The 14,186-nt window shown below is 38.9% G+C and overlaps 1 protein-coding gene across 1 annotated transcript in view; it reads left to right on the forward strand.

Annotated features, from left to right (window-relative positions):
- Positions 1 to 14,186, forward strand: part of LOC127742838 (uncharacterized) — a 46,471-nt gene that overhangs the window by 28,627 nt on the left and 3,658 nt on the right. The window lies entirely within an intron of this gene.

Genomic DNA, 14,186 nt, shown 5'->3' on the forward strand with positions numbered 1-14,186 from the left:
AGTGATCACCACTGAGGAAGACCTCAATGGACGTCCACTGGCCTCCAATGAGTTCCCTAATGAGGAACCATGGGAATCTGAAGCTCACACTGATACCATAAAGATTCCATTGGATTTACTTCTGCCATTCATGAGATCTGACGAGTATTCTTCCTCTGAAAAGGACAAAGATGTCACTGAAGAGTAAGTTGCTAAGTACCTTGGAGCAATCATGAAGCTAAATGACAAGTTATTTGGTAATGAGACTTGGGAGGATGAACCCCCTTTACTCACCAAAGAACTGGATAACTTGACTAGGCAGAGATTACCTCAAAAGAGACAGGACCCTGGGAAGTTTTCAATACCTTGTACAATAGGCACCATGACCTTCAAGAAGACTCTGTGTGACCTAGGGTCAAGCATAAACCTCATGCCTCTCTCTGTAATGGAGAAGTTAGGGATCTTTGAGGTGCAAGTTGCAAGAATCTCACTAGAGATGGCAGACAATTCAAGAAAACAAGCTTATGGACTTGTAGAGGATGTTCTGGTAAAGAACCATTACATCCCTGCTGATTTTATAGTCTTAGAGACTGGGAAGTGCATGGATGAATCCATCATCCTTGGCAGACCCTTCCTAGCCACAACAAAGGCTGTGATTGATGTTGACAGAGGAGAATTGATCATTCAAGTGAATGAAGAATCCCTTGTGTTTAAGGCTCAAGGATATCCCTCTATAACCATGGAGAGGAAGCATGAAGAGTATCTCTCAAAACATAGTTAAACAGAGCCCCCGCAGTCAAACTCTAAGTTTGGTGTTGGGAGGCCACAACCAACTTCCAAGTTTGGTGTTGAACCCCCACATTCAAACTCTAAGTTTGGTGTTGGGAGGTTCCAACATTGCTTTGAGTATCTGTGAGGCTCCATAAGAGCCCACTGTCAAGCTACTGACGTTAAAGAAGCGCTTGTTGGGAGGCAACCCAATGTTATATTTATCTATTTTTTATTGTTATTTTATGTTTTCTGTAGGTTGATGATCATGGGAAGTCACAAAATCAATTGAAAAAGCAAAAATAGAATGAAAAATAGAAAGAAAAATAGCACACCCTAGAGGAAAACTTGCTGGCGTTTAAACGCCAGTAAGGGCAGCAAATGGGTGTTTAATGCCCAATCTGGCACCATTCTAGGCGTTTAACGCCAGAAAGGGGCACCAGACTGGCGTTAAACGCCAGGAAGGGGCAAGAAGCTGGCGTTAAACGCTAAAAATGGGCACCAGCCCGGCGTTTAACGCCAGAATTGGCAAAAGGGGCATTTCTGCCTGCCACTTGGTGCAGGGATGAATTTTCCTTGACACCTCAGGATCTGTGGACCCGCAGGATCCCCACCTACCCCACCACTCTCTCTCTTCTTCACCCATTCACCAATCACTTCAACACCTCTTCCCCAAAAACCCTCACCTATCAAATCTCACTATTCTCTTCACCACTCACATCCATCCTTCATAAAACCCCACCTACCTCACCATTCAAATTCAAAACCACTCTTCCCTTTGGCCGAACCACAAAGCCACCTACATCTCCTCTATTTCTTCTTCTTCTACTCTTTTCTTCCTTCTTTTGCTCGAGGGCGAGCAAACCTTCTAAGTTTGGTGTGGTAAAAGCATTGCTTTTTGTTTTTCCATAACCATTTATGGCACCTAAGGCAGGAGAAACCTCTAGAAAGAGGCAAGGGAAGGCAAAAGCTTCCACCTCCGAGTCATGGGAGATGGAAAGATTCATCTTAAGGGTGCATCAAGACCACTTCTATGAAGTTGTGGCCAAGAAGAAGGTGATCCCCGGGGTCCCTTTCAAACTAAAAAAGGGTCAACTTTGATCAAAGGTTGGACCAAGTCCTCATGGATACCACTAAGAAAAGGATGGAGCAAACAAGAGTTCCCACTCATGGACATGAGGAGATTCCTCATCATGAAATCCCTGAGATGCCTCAAGTGATGCACTTTCCTCCACAAAACTATTAGGAGCAAATCAACACCTCCCTAGGAGAATTGAGTTCCAACAAGGGACAACTAAGGGTGGAGCACCAAGAACATTCCATTCTCCTCCATGAAATTAGAGAAGATCAAAGAATCATGATAGAGGAGCAACAAAGGCAAGGAAGAGACATTGAGGAGCTCAAGCACTCCATAAGATCTTCAAGAGGAAGAACAAGCCGCCATCACTAAGGTGGACCCGTTCTTTAACTTCCTTGTTCTTTATTTTCCCATTTTTCAAATTTTCATGCTTATGTTTATCTATGTTTGTGTCTTATGATCATTAGTGTCTTAGTGTCTATGCCTTAAAGTTATGAATGTCCTATGAATCCATCACCTTTCTTAAATGAAAAATGTTCTTAATTGAAAAAGAGAAGAATTGCATGAATTTTGAATTTTATAATAGATTAATTATTTTTATGTGGCGGCAATACTTTTGGTTTCTGAATGTATGCTTGAACAGTGCATATGTCTTTTGAATTTGTTGTTCATGAATGTTGGCTCTTGAAAGAATGATGAAAAAGGAGACATGTTACTGAGGATCTGAAAAATCATAAAAATGATTGTTGAAGTAAGAAAAAGCAGTGAATACAAAAAAAAAAAAGAAAAAAAACGAAAAAAAAGAAAGAAAGGAAAAAGAAAAAGAAAAAAAATAAAGTCATTATCCAAGGCAAAAAGAGTGTGCTTAAGAACCATGGACACCTCTAATTGGGGACTCTAGCAAAGCTGAGTCACAATCTGAAAAGGTTCACCCAGTTATGTGTCTGTGGCATGTATGTATCCGGTGGTAATACTGGAAGACAGAGTGCTTTGGGCCACGGCCAAGACTCATAAAGTAGCTATGTTCAAGAATAATCATACTTAACTAGGAGAATCAATAACACTATCTGGATTCTAAGTTCCTAGAGAAGCCAATCATTCTGAATTTCAAAGAATAAAGTGAGATGCCAAAACTGTTCAGAGGCAAAAAGCTAAAGCCCCGCTCATCTAATTAATACTGATCTTCATAGATGTTTTTGGAATTCATTGCATATTCTCTTCTTTTTATCTTATTTGATTTTCAGTTGCTTGGGGACAAGGAACAATTTAAGTTTGGTGTTGTGATGAGCGGATAATTTATACACTTTTTGGCATTGTTTTTAGTATGTTTTAGTTAGTTTTTAGTATATTTTTATTAGTTTTTAGTTAAAATTCACTTTTCTGGACTTTACTATGAGTTTGTGTGTTTTTCTGTGATTTTAGGTATTTTCTGGCTGAAATTGAGGGACCTGAGCAAAAATCTGATTCAGAGGCTGAAAAGGACTGCAGATGCTGTTGGATTCTGACCTCCCTGCACTCGAAGTGGATTTTCTGAAGCTACAGAATCTCAATTGGCACGCTCTCAACTGCGTTGGAAAGTAGACATCCTAGGCTTTCTAGCAATGTATGACAGTCCATACTTTGCTCAAGATTTGATGGCCCAAACCGGTGTTCCAAATCAGCTCAAAACTACCCGGCATTAAACGCCGGAACTGGCACAAGAATGGGAGTTAAACGCCCAAACTGGCACAAAAGCTGGCGTTTAACTCAAAGAAGAGTCTCTACACGAAAATGCTTCAATGATCAGCCCAAGCACACACCAAGTGGGCCCAGAAGTGGATTTTTATGTCATTTACTCATTTTTGTAAATCCTAGGCTACTAGTTCTCTATAAATAGGACCTTTTGCTATTGTATTTTTATCTTTGGACGTTTAGTCCTTAGAACATCTTGGTAGCTATCTTTGAGCAGTCTTATGCTATCTTAGATCATGGGGCTGGCCTCACGGCCATGCCTAGACCTTGTTCTTATGTATTTTCAACGGTGGAGTTTCTACACACCATAGATTAAGGTGTGGAGCTCTGTTGTACATCGAGTATTAATGCAATTACTATTGTTCTTCTATGCAATTAAGCTTATTCTTGTTCTAAGATATTACTTATTCCTCAACTTGATGAATGTGATGATCCGTGACACTCATCATCATTCTCACCTATGAACGTGTGCCTGACAACCACCTCCGTTCTACCTTAGATTGAGTGGATATCTCTTGGATTCCTTAATCAGAATCTTCGTGGTATAAGCTAGAATTGATGGCAGCATTCTTGAGAATCCGGAAGGTCTAAACCTTTTCTGAGGTATTCTGAGTAGGATTCAAGGATTGAATGACTGTGACGAGCTTCAAACTCACGATTGTGGGGTGTTAGTGATAGACGCAAAAGAATCACTGGATTCTATTCCGACATGATCGAGAACCGACAGATGAATAGCCGTGCTGTGATAGAGCGCGTTGAACATTTTCACTGAGAGAACGGGACTATGGCCATTGACAACGGTGATGCCCAACATACAGCTTGCCATAGAAAAGAGTAAGAAGGATTGGATGAAGACAGTTGGAAAGCAGATAGACGGAAGGGACAAAGCATCTCCATATGCTTATCTGAAATTCTCACCAATGAATTACATAAGTATCTCTATCTTTATTTTATGTTTTATTTATCTTTTAATCATTAATCCTCCATAACAATTTGAATCCGCCTGACTGAGATTTACAAGATGACCATAGCTTGCTTTATACCAATAATTTCCGTGGGATCAACCCTTACTCGCGTAAGGTTTATTACTTTGACGACCCAGTACACTTGCTGGTTAGTTGTGCGAAGTTGTGATAAAGAGTTGGGATTGCAATTGAGCATACCATGTTGATGGCGCCATTGATTATCACAATTTCGGGCACCAGTTGAGTAATTGGAGACACTTGAGTTATCAAACTCCTTGTTGATTAAAAATTGGAATTCTTCGCTGATTGATTTGAATTCCCCTAACTCTAGTCTTTTCATAGGAATTGACCTGAGGAATCAAATTGATTTATCCACTTAACATACCTTCACAGTTAGAGGTTGACCAAGTGGGAGCAAAAGGCAATTCTCATCACAATTGATAAGGATAACTAGGATAGGACATCCAATTCTCATACCTTGCCAAGAGCTTTTCTAGTTATTAGTTTATTCCTTTTGCCATCTACTATTCTTGCTTCTTATCTAAAAACCCCAAAACCATACTTTTCCATAACCAATAATAAACACACCTCCTTGCAATTCCTTGAGAGACGACCCGAGATTTAAATACTTCGGTTATAAATTTTACTGGGTTTGCTTTAGTGACAAACAATTTTTTTTGTATGAAAGGATTTTTGTTGGTTTAGAAACTATACTTGCAACGTGATTATTTCTATGAAATTTTTTACCAGCAAAAATCCGTTCGTCAGACGTCATCTTGATCGATGCATGTCACTTATTGTTAGGATGTCCTTGGTAATATGATCATTGAGCTATTCATGATGGTTTCAAAAATACATACTCCTTTATCAAAGATGGCAAGAAGATCGTATTAACTCCATTACAATATGTAGATGGTCAAAAGAATCAAGCTGAATTATGCATTTTCATATCTTTTAAGACCAAATGCACTTACCAATGGAATCTTTTGCCAATACAAGATGAGCCTTTTTCAACCCCAGGAAGGATAATGCAAGAGCTCTTTCCAACCCAGGGAGAATCAGGAGCATATATCTTTACGTTTGTGTCGTTTATTAAAGTAGTCTAGTTTAACATATATTTTTATATTGTGTTATGAGTTAGTTCCACATTACCCAAGTCATGAATGTTCCCCCTCTCCTACTAGTATAAATATGCATATGTACCACTTGTACTTATGAAGTTAAGTTGATTGAGTTATATATTAAATAAGTTGTGTGCTTATTTTTCTCTAGGCTTTTAGAGAGTAAGAGGTGCATCCTTGGCTTAGCCAACCAAGGTGAGCTCTTGGCTATTTTCACCATAGTGGGTTGTTAACCTCGCCAAGATTGGTGACCCAAACGACATTCCGGTGTCAGTAAGAATCAATGAATTTAACATAATATCTATATCCAAGATGAGAAATATATGGAGAGGATCCCCATACATCAGAATATACTAATCGCAATGGTTCTACATATACAGTAGTTGAATATGAAAAAGGAAATTTATGATGCTTAGCTTGTGTACCATGCTCACAAATTGTATTCATACTGAATTCTTTGGTATTATTACAAGAAATATTACATGAAGACATAACCAGTTTTGCAATTTTGCTTGAAGCATGGCCTAAGCGCCTATGCCATAGCTCATTAGAGTGAAAATTAACAAAGAAAACACAAGGAGAGGAGGGAGAAAGTTTGTGGGAAGGAACTTTCACATTGTAGAACTTGTATAAACCACCTTTACAGAATCTTTGCAAAAGAATATTCTTGGAGTGCTAACATTTGACAAAGCAGAAATAAGCATGAAACTAAAAAAAGATAGCATTATCTTCACAGAATTTGAAAATACTTATAAGATTTTTAGTGATCTGTGGTGAGTGTATTAGTTATTGTGAATTAAAAAATCGATTTGTGTTTAAAGCATGCAAGATAGAATTACCAATATGAGAAATTGTCAAACTTTTCCATTACCAACTATAACTTGTTCTTGTCCAACATAGTTTAAGCTTTGAAGAAGATTTGCTGCATTGGGAGTAACATGGTGTGAAGCACTAGTGTCGGGATCCCATACTAGATCAACCACCGAAGAAGGGACAGCCATATATGCTGAGGGATTATGAAAAGAAGGTGTAGGTGGAAGAGGAACTATGGAAGATGCTGAAACTTGAGATGCTGAAGATGGTGAAAGAGATTGTGATGATGTAGAAGAGTACGAGAATCCTTGTGATTGAGATGGAGGAGAAATATATTGGTCAAAACAATGAAAACAATGCCATGCTATTTGGCCAAATCTTCCACAAACCTAACATTGAGGCCTTGGAGCTCCAAAGTAGAAACGAGCTCCTCTTATCATTCTTCCTCCCCTTCCTCTTCTATTGAAGTTTTCATGACCAGAATTGAAGGAGTTTGGTAATGAACATTGTGTTAGATGAGCTTGAGGCAGCAAGCTCTCTAGTTTTTGAAATTGTTATAGCATATCATCATGAGACTTCCATCATCTAGTGCCATTTACATACCTTCCCTAAATATTCTTATTATATTCAGCTCCTGTAAGCATTCTTTTCTAATATCAACACAAACTCTACCCATTTTGACTCCACTTTGGTTATTGGTGCACGAAATTGTGATCATCAACAATGGCGCCAAAGACTTGGAGCTCTCGAACGTGAATCACACTTTGTCACAACTTCGCACAACTAACCAGCAAGTGTACTGGGTCGTCCAAGTAATACCTTACGTGAGTAAGGGTCGATCCCACGGAGATTATCGGTATGAAGCAAGCTATGGTCATCTTGTAAATCTCAGTCAGGCAGATAATAATAGTTATAATGGTTTTCGAATATGAAGATAAATAAAGCATAAAATAGAGATAGAGATACTTATGCAATTCATTGGTGAAAATTTCAGATAAATGCATAGAGATACTTTGTTCCTGTTGAATCTCTGCTTTCCTACTGCCTTCATCCAATCCTTCATACTCCTTTCCATGGCAAACTGTATGTAGGGCGTCACCATTGTTAATGGCTACTTCCCATCCTCTCAGTGAAAATGGTCTAAATGCTCTGTCACAGCACGACTAATCATTTGTCGGTTCTTGATCATATTGTAATAGAATCCAGTGATTCTTTTGCGTCTGTCACTACGCCCAACACTCGCGAGTTTGAAGCTCATCACAGTCATCCCATCTCAGAATACCACAGACAAGGTTTAGACTTTTTGGATCTTAGGAATGGCCACCAATAATTCTAGCTTATACCACGAAGACTCCGATCTTTCGGAATGGAGGCTAAGAGATACGCGCTCGATCTAAGGTAGAACATGAGTGGTTGTCAGGCACGCGTTCATAGGTGAGAATGATGATGAGTGTCGCGGATCATCACATTCATCATGTTGAAGTGCAGCGGATATCTTAGAATAAGAATAAGTTGAATTGAATAGAAGAACAATAGTAATTGCATTAATATTCGAGGAATAGCAGAGCTCCACACCTTAATCTATGGTGTGTAGAAACTCTACCATTGAAAATACTTAAGTGATAAAGGTCCAGGCATGGCCGAATGGCCAGCCCCCAAAGTCTAAGAACTAAACGTCCAAAGATAGATACCAAGATTAATTCCAAGATTTCTAATACAATAGTAAAAAGTTCTATTTATATTAAACTAGTTACTAGGGTTTACAGAAATAAGTCTTAGTACAGAAATCCACTTCCGAGACTCATTTTGGTGTGTGCTTGGGATTAGCTTGAGCTTTACACATGCAGAGGCTTTTCTTGGGGTTAAACGCCAGTTTGTAACATGTTTTTTGCGTCTAACTCTGATTTGTGACATGTTTCTGGCGTTTTACTCCAGAATGCAGCATGGAACTGGCGTTGAACGCCATTTTGCGTCATCTAAACTTGAATAAAGTATGAACTATTATATATTGCAGGAAAGCCCTGGATGTCTACTTTCCAACGCAATTGAGAGTGCGCTATTTAGAGTTTTGTAGCTCCAGAAAATTCATTTCGAGTGCAGGAAGGTTAGAATCCAACAGCATCTGTAGTCCCTTTTCAGCCTCCTATCAGATTTTTGCTCAGGTCCCTCAATTTCAGCCAGAAAATACCTGAAATCACAGAAAAACACACAAACTGATAGTAAAGTATAGAAATATGAATTTTTCACAAAAACTAATAAAAACATCCCTAAAAGTAGCTAGATCCTACTAAAAACTACCTAAAAATAATGCCAAAAAGCGTATAAATTATCCGCTCATCAGTTATTCAGCAAGGTATTACACTCTAAGCTATTAATAAAACATTATTTTTTTCCATAACGGGCAATCATCTTTCTCAAACCTCCACTACCACTTGAATAATAGCACCATATTCTTTAAGGCAATATCGCCAACGCCTAAACCTCCTTGGTTCTTCGGGTTTACCCCTACCTCCATCGGGTGTACCCCAAGAAAACCTAGATTCCAAAGATGCAATCTTTGCTTCCATTGATTTGGAGATTTTGAATAAACTTAACTAATATAAAGAGTGATTATTCAAAATTGATTTAAGTAACATTAGCTTCCCCGTCTTAGAAAGGAATTTTCCTTTCCACCCTTTTAGTCTCTGATCTATCTTGCTTATCACTGGAGCTTAAGTCTTTACTCTTCTAGGATTTTTTTCAAGAAGAATGTTCAAATATCAAATCAGTAACTTAGCTTCACAACATTCCAGAATCTTACACATTTTTTTAACCTCCTCATTGGTGCAGTATTTTACAACCCACACTACTAACCAGCAAGTGCACCGGGTCATACCAAGTAATACCTTACGCGAGTAAGGGTCGATCCCACGAGGATTGATGGATCAAGCAACAATGACTGATTGAATGGCTTAGTTAGGCAAGCAGAAAAGGGTTTTGAGATATTCAAAAGGTTTAAGTTCGAACTCAGAATATCAAAAGGATAGACAAATAAATAAGTTGGGAATAAATTATGGAGAAAACAGTTAAGGTTTCAGAGTTATCTATTTTTCTGGATTAACTTTTCTTACTAACTATTTTAATCATGTAGGATTTAATTTATGGCAACTATATGTGACTAGACCCTAATTCCTTAGATCTTTCTAGTCTCTTCTAAAATTCATTAACTGCCAATTCCTTGGTCAATTAATTCCAATTAGAAGGTGAAGTTCAAATTCCAGTTTATATACCACAAAAATTCTAATTACCCAAAAATAAGAGGATTATATGTCACGTATCCTGTTAAATCTAAATAATTAAAATTTAGGAGAAATTGTTTTCAAGCTGTTGTTCAAGTAAAAAGTTTTTCTAAGTTTTACAAGAACTCAAATAGAAAGAGGGTCATACTTCCGTTCCACCCAAATTCATAAAATAAAGAGCGAAAACAATTCTTAAATTATAAATTCATACATAAATTAAAATAGAAAAAGTAATAAAATCAATCCATACAAATAGACAGAGCTCCTAACCTTAACAGTGAAAGATTAGTTGCTCATGGAATGCGGAATGTAAATTTGTATAGAATTCCCTAATGGAATCCCCTTAATGGAATGTACCTAATAGAAGAGAAGTCTCCCCTCTTTATAACTAATCCTAATTAATTTAAAATCTAATATTTTAAATTAGGATAATATATTTTCTTATTTTAAAATCAAATTTGAATTTAAATTAGAATTAACTAACTACTCCGCATCTTGTAACGTGGGGACCACTTGGCTTCACTGGATCCGCGCCTATCTTGGGTGCTAAAATGGGGCCCAGAAATCACCCCTCAACGTTTTCTGCGTTTCTGCACGTGGCGCATGTCATGCGTATGCGTCAGTCATGCGTACGCGTCGATGGTCTTTTCTGCGAGTCACGCGGACGCGTCGGTCACGCGTACGCTTTGCTGAGCAAATCTTCAAATCGCGCGTGCGCGTCAGTCACGCGCACGCGTCGCCATGGATACCTCTAAATCACGCGCACGCGTCAGGCACGCGTGCACGTCACTCCTCGCAGCCATCTCCTTTTGTTCTTGTGCTGCAGAAACTCCATCATATCCAGCCGAATGCTTCCTAAAATACATAGAATTGCAAAAGACTCAAAGTAGCATCCAGATTGGCTAAAAGATAATTAATTCTTTATTAAACTTAACAAATTATATGCAAATTTACTAGGAAAAGATAGGAAGGATGCTCCCGCATCACAACACCAAACTTAAACTGGTGCTTCTTCTCAAGCAACCAAAACTAATATACGCTTAGGATGTGAATTTGCATGAGAATGAGAGCGATTAAGCCCATGTCTCTTCTTATAGTGGGGTTTACAACTGCAATCCTGAATAGTTTTGGCATTTTCCTTTATCCTTTGAAGTTCAGAATGATTGGCATCCATAGGAACTCAGAATTCAGATAGTGTTATTGATTCTCCTAGTTTAGTATGTTGATTCTTGAATACAGCTACTTTATGAGTTTTGGCCGTGACCCTAAGCATTTTGTTTTCCAGTATTACCACCGGATACATAAATGCCATAGATATATAACTGGGTGAACCTTTTCAGATTGTGACTCAGCTTTGCTAGAGTCCCCAGTTAGAGGTGTCTAGAGTTCTTTAGCACACTCTTTTTACTTTGGATCACGACTTTAACCGCTCAGTCTCAAGCTTTTCACTTGACACCTTCATGCCACAAGCACATGGTTAGGGACAGCTTGATTTAGCCGCTTAGGCCAGGATTTTATTCCTTTGGGCCCTCCTATCCATTAGTGCTCAAAGCCTTGGATCCTTGTTACCCTTTGCCTTTTATTTTAAAGGGTTATTGGCTTTTTCTGCTTGCTTTTTTTCTTTTTTTTTTCGCAAGCTTTGTGTTTTTCACTGCTTTTTCTTGCTTCAAGAATCAATTTTATGATATTTCAGACTATCAATAACATTTCTCTTCTTTCATCATTCTTTCAAGAACCAACAATTTTAACATTTATAAACTTCACTATAAAAAATATGCACTGTTCATGTCATGCATTCAGAATTACAGAAAATACTACCACATTTAAGTAAATAAGACTACTTTTAAAATTAACTCAATTTCTCATGCAATACATCACTTCTGTATTTTTTATTTGAATTCAAGCTCAGTGAGTAATACATGAGACATCTTTTCATAATTAAAGCAATTAAGGGAAAACTAAACTAGACCTACGATTCTCACTAATAAAGGATCATGCAACAAACAACGCAAAATAGCAGAAAACCAGAACATAACATAGAAAAAATGGGGAGGAATAAAAAATATGAAAGGAACTCAACCACCTTAGTTATCCTAGCGGTCGCTTTATTCTTCAGGTTGTGCTCCTCCGTGAAGATGATTAGCCTCCCTTTTGGTGCCATAGAAATAAACAGAAAAGCTTTAAGCGAAGCGTCAACACCAAACTTAAATGTTTGCTTGTCCTCAAGCAAAGAAAATATGAAAAATAAAAAGAGACAAATATTATGATAAAAGAACAAGAGAGAATTAGGATTGGGAAAGGGAGAGAGAAAATTAAAATTGGACGGTGAACTAGTGTAATTGTGCGGCGCAGGTGACGCATACGCGTGGGTCGCGAAATTTTCTTAAGGACGCGTAAGCGTCAGGCACGCGTATGCGTGCCCTGGGTTTTGTGCAATTCGTGCGAAACCAGCTGCGCGCACGCACAACTCTCTGTTCGCGTGGCTAGGAAACCAATATTGGCATACGACGCGTTTGCGTCATGCACGCGCACGCGTGGATGGCCGTTTTGTCAAATGACGCGTACGTGTTAGGGACGCGTACGCGTGGTCAATTTTGTACGTCTAGCACACTTCCAGCCCCAAACCTACACAAGTCTCTGCCTAAACACATATTTATGCCATTTTTCCAGGTCACACATTCGCGTCAGTGACGCGCACGCGTGGAGTGCCAAAATCACCAATGACGCGCACGCGTGGGGTATGCGCATGCGTGGGCTTGTTTGTGCGAAAGGCATTATTCCTGCGCCACTCCCGCGCAACTCTCTATTAAATTTTATTTTTCACGCACATGCATATGACGCGTACGCGTCAGCGACGCTTGGGCGTCATGTGCTATTCTTCTCTCTTTTTTTTCCGGTTCCTGTTCTAAAATAGTTGCGTGATCAGCAAATTAGTAAGAACTCAATAAAAATCAAATAAGTAAGAAAACTACTACTACGAAAAACAACTAAGAATGAAAAGGAACGATCATACCACGGTGGGTTGTCTCCCACCAAGTACTTTTAGTTAAAGTCCTTAAGTTGGACATGTGGTGAGCTCCTTGTCATGGTGGCTTATGCTTGTACTGATCCAGGAATCTCCACCAATGTTTGTAATTTCAATGGCTACCAGGATCCCAAACTAGGCACCTAACGCCTTTGAGCAAGTTGAAGTAAGTGACAAGGCTCCAAGAGTGTTGATTGTGGGAAAGAATTCCAGGGTCCCAAACCTTGCTTTTATACCCGTCTTCTTGTGGATCACCATTATTTCCACCGGGTGGCAAGCAATCTGAATTCTCACAAAGACATCTAAACAACCTTCTAGACCCATTCAATTGAGCTCTACACCAATCCTTGCACTTCAATTTGGAGCATGCAACCATATTGAACCTTGTTTGACAACTCTTGCCACTAACCATCTTTCTCTTACTCTTAATGCCACAAAGAGCTCTAAGTTGACCATCCGTCTCCAGTAGCCCATATTCAAGTGGGAAAGTAAGGATTAAGGATAGGAATTTTACCCACTTGAATGTTGTATTGGATGGTGATGGCTTTGGAAGAGGTCTTGCAAGCTCCACTCCCTTGTGTTCTTCTTTGAATTCTTCCACCTCTTTGCAAGCTTCCTTTATTTCAACCTCTTTCTCTTGGTAGCTTTCTTTTTCAACTAGCTCTTCATTGACCTTGGTCTCAGAGCCATCTACTTTACCACTTCTCAGTTGAATAACCTTGCAATCGTTTTCAACTGGCTCCTCATTAACTTGTGCTTCCATACTTGCCACTTGTCCACTTATCAAGGTGATAGCCTTGCCTTCCTCTCTTGGGTTTGGAATTGCGTTACCAGGAAGGCTATTAGTGGTGCTCTGATCAATTTCATTAACTTTTGTGACTAATTGACTCATCTGAATCTCCAAGTTCTTAATTGATGCTTTGGTTTATTTTCTAAAACTTGCCAAGATTTCTTCCAAATCATCGTTCTGTTGGGGCTGAGAAGTTGCTTGCTGAGATGACTGAAACTGGGGGTTGTTAAAATTATTCTGTTGAAAGCAACCCTGAGAACTATGATTAAAATTTTGTGGCCTCTGAGGTTGCTCTCTCCACCCAAAATTTGGGTGATTTCTCCATCTCTAATTGTAGGTCTTAGAATAGGGATCATTATTGGGATTTCTAGGAGCACTCCCTATGTAATTGACCTCTTGAAGAGGATTTTGGGTGTTGATAGCTGAAACTTGCATGCTACCTATTTGTTGAGTAAGTAGATTTAATTGCTGAGACATAAGCTTGTTCTAAGCAAGAATAGCATTAAGAGTTTCTACTTCCATAACACCCTTCTTCTGAGGAGCTTCAATATCTGATGGTGACTCTTGATATGGGTAGAAAGATGATGGTTCTTGGTAGTTGGAATATGGAGCATTGAAGTTTCTTTGGTTTTGACTTT

The sequence above is a fragment of the Arachis duranensis genome, chromosome 10 (genome assembly GCF_000817695.3).
Source record: "Arachis duranensis cultivar V14167 chromosome 10, aradu.V14167.gnm2.J7QH, whole genome shotgun sequence".
NCBI classification, from domain to species: domain Eukaryota; kingdom Viridiplantae; phylum Streptophyta; class Magnoliopsida; order Fabales; family Fabaceae; genus Arachis; species Arachis duranensis.